General features: G+C 40.2%; 1 protein-coding gene across 1 annotated transcript in view; it reads right to left on the reverse strand.

The window, feature by feature from the left end:
- Positions 1 to 3,623, reverse strand: part of GALNT3 (UDP-N-acetyl-alpha-D-galactosamine:polypeptide N-acetylgalactosaminyltransferase 3 (GalNAc-T3)) — a 100,728-nt gene that overhangs the window by 23,048 nt on the left and 74,057 nt on the right. The gene's annotated exons all lie outside the window — the stretch shown is intronic.

The following is a 3,623-nucleotide window of genomic DNA, read 5'->3' on the forward strand; positions in this document are numbered from 1 at the left end:
AGCAGGATGCAGCACTACATACAATAGCCAAAATATGGAAACCACCTAACTGCCCATCAACAGAAGAATGGAAGAACAAAATGTGGTACAGAAATACAATGGAATGTTACTCAACATAAAGAGAAATGAAGTCCTGGCACATACTACAAAATGGGTAAACTCGAAAACATTATGCTGAGTGATGTTAGACACACAAGGACAATCATTGTATGATCCCAGTTAAATGAAACAGCCAAATGTATAGTTACCAAAGTTAAGTATTGGTTACCAGAGACGGGAGGAAGGGGAAAAGTAGAAGTTATTGCTTAAGGTACAGCAAGTATCTGTTAATGCTTGTGGAAGGATTTGGTAAAGAACAATAGTGGTAGTAGTTGTAGCGTATAATGAACATAATCAATGATACTAAACTGTACATGTCAAAACTGCTGATTTTGTAATTGTTTTGTTAGTTGTCAAAAAAAAAAAAAAAATGTCATTATCAAAACAGAAGGGAAATGGAGCATGAGGAAATGGTCAAGTTGGATAACCCCTCAAGAACAACTGTCTAGCACTCAAGAACCTAAGCTTCATAAAATAGTTTAAATATGGCACTTGATTTAAGAAGAATTTTAAGAAAAGAAACCATGATTAAATCAATGACTGTATTATGCTGATGTTGTTGTTACATGCCTTCAAGAAGCCAGAACAGCATAAACCAGACAATATTATTCTCCTTCTATAATGCTCCAGTGGTTCCTGTTGCACTCAGAATTAAGCCTGAGCTCTTTAACAGAGCCTATAAAGCCCTGCAAGATCAGGTCCTTTATGTAAATCTCTGCCATCATGTCCCAAACCTCTCAGTCTGGGCCATTCTTCTCCAGTTACACTGGGTTACTAATGCCTCCACGGACCTGTCACTGGTCCACTGCCCTTGTCATTCCCTCCACCAGGGTGTTCTCCTGGAACATGGCTCTTCCCCCAACTCAAGGCAGGCCAGCACTCTAAGTCCCATCAAGAGTACTCTCCTAAGTGCTGAAAAAATGCACAACACACATAAATATATATTACTTCCCTACCCTGCTTTGTTTTACTCCATATCTAAAACAACTTATTTTTTTCTTCCCTTTTGTCATAGATTTAATTGTGCCTGCCAAAATAAGTGTTCCACCAATCTTCTGTCAATCTGTTGTATTGTGGTGACTTTCATGTTGCTGTGGTGCCAGAAGCTATGCCACCCATATTTTAAATACCAGCAGGGTCACCCATGGTGGACAGGTTTCAGATGAGCTTCCAGACTAAGAGACTAGGAAGGAAAGACAGACTACTTCTGAATGTTGTTGTTGTTAGTAAGTGCTTTGAGTCAATTCCAACTCATAGGGATCCTACATAGGGTTTCTGAGGAGCGACTGGTGAATTTGAACCACTGATCTTGTAGTTCAAATAGATATTGCAAAGATGGGAAGCCTCAAAGCAACAAATCAAGTCCCTTTCAGGACAAAAATCCCCTCCAAGATTGAGGCTGAAAGGGAACATATGAGCAGGCATGTAAGCTTGCTGGTGACTTCACTGATCTACTTATGAGCGGAAATGGGGGCAATAAAGATATGGTCTGAGTTTGACCACATTCCATAGATTCCCGTTGACCTTGAGATAAAACAGCGAAAAGGAAGGGCTGCTTGGTCCAAAGTATAGTGAGACTGAGGGACTTCTGAGCCCATGGACAAGGACCTAGTCACAGAGGGCTAGAGCTGAGAGTAAAGCATCCAGCTGATATGAAGTGAAGGGAGACACACAATAATGCCCAAACTTGCAGACTTAGTTTCAATGGCTTGATGATCAGAACTTGACTAGGGAAAGATAAAGAACTTTGATATAGGAAGAAAGTACAAATTGCTACAATTTGATGAACTTGACCTATACTTATGGATGTTGTTGTTGTTGTTGTTGTTGTTATGTGCTATGGAGTCGGTTCTGACTCATAGCGACCCTGTACAGGGTGTCCGAGGCTGTAAATCTTTATGGGAGCAGAAAGCCTCATCTTTCTTCCACAGAACAGTTGGTAGTTTCCAACTGCTGACCTTGCGGTTTGCAGCCTGATTCATAACCACTACCAGAGCTCCTTATACTTATGGATGTAGTAGCTCAAAATACCAACCGCAAGGGAAGGAGTGTTCACATCAAGAATCAAACCTATCCCCTCTGTACACAGGATTGAAAGGGATGGGCAACTCAGACACTGGCTACCTAAAATGGGGGGAGGGTGGGCATAAAGGCATGAAGTGGCTGGCTTACAAATTTTTCAAGAGAGAGTTTAGTTTCAGAGTGTGCAGGGCAAGGTAGAGTCCCCACTGAAGTTTTCCTCTAGTATAGATGGGTCTGGTGAAAGCAGATGAGAATGGAATTCATTGATTCAATAGTGAGTTGTTATCATACCTACTTGCAATTGTCATAACTATAAAGGTAGAGGTTGTGTAACAAAAAGGGGGGAGTATTTAATCTTGAACTCTAGGAACAGAAGACCCCAGAACCATCAGAAGAGAAGAGCATGAGATGAACATGGAACCCTAACCAGAAAAGCAGCGACACCAGAGATGGAGGCAGAGGTGATAGCATGGAGACACTGAGCAACTGAGGACTCTACACTCATGGAAAGAGAAAGGTTGTATGCTGGCAACCAGGAGACTGGCTTCCAGAATGTGCACTTTAGTTGGTTAAATGATTATATATCTCTGTGTGGGTTTTTTTGTACATTAAAAAAGGGGTGGGGATTCTTGATAAAAGAAACAATCTATGATGGTTTTGGTGAGAGGAGGAAATGATAAATGCACTAGAGGGTAGACACATGTTGACATAAGTGATGGAGCAGGCAATATATAACCAGAGGGAGGTTGGCAGAGGAAAGATGGGGGTAGCTTGAGAGACAGGGAGGGATGCAGTGGCTGGAGTGAATAGAGGTAAATGCTGTTAACTGTTGGTGCATGGAAGAGATTGAAATCATATAATGAAGCAAAGTATATGATTTATTGAATATAAAACTGATGATCTGCTCTGTACACTTTCACTCAATTCACAATAAAATGGTTAAAAACAAACACACACACACACAAAAAAACCTGATATTGCAATCAAGTGCTTATCTAACAGCGTCACACAAAATCTTATGGTAACCCATATTGAAGGCTGTGGTCTTTGATGTTCATTATTAAGTATTTTAAGTCCTCTTCGCTTTCAGTATAGAAGTATCATCTGAATATCACAGGTTGTTAATGAGTCTTCCTCTAGTCCTGATGCCATGTTCTTCTTCATTCAGTTTCTTGGATTATTTATTCCACATGCAGATTGAACAAGTGTGGTGAAAAAATAAAATTCTGGCTCACTCCTTTCCTGATTTTAAACCATGGTTCTGTTTGAAAGACTGCTTCTTGGTCTATGTACAGGTTCCTCAAGAGCATAAATAAATAAATGTTCTCGAATATTATTCTTCACAATATTATCCATAGCTTGTCCTGATCCACACAGTCAAATCCTCTGTATAGTCAATATAAAGCACAGGTAAACATCTTTCTGGTATTCTCTACTTTCAGCCAATGTCCATCTGACATCAGTAATGCTATCTCTCATTCCACATCCTCAACTGAATCTAG

This window comes from Chrysochloris asiatica, unplaced genomic scaffold (assembly GCF_000296735.1).
Source record: "Chrysochloris asiatica unplaced genomic scaffold, ChrAsi1.0 scaffold00099, whole genome shotgun sequence".
Taxonomy (NCBI): Eukaryota; Metazoa; Chordata; class Mammalia; order Afrosoricida; family Chrysochloridae; genus Chrysochloris; species Chrysochloris asiatica.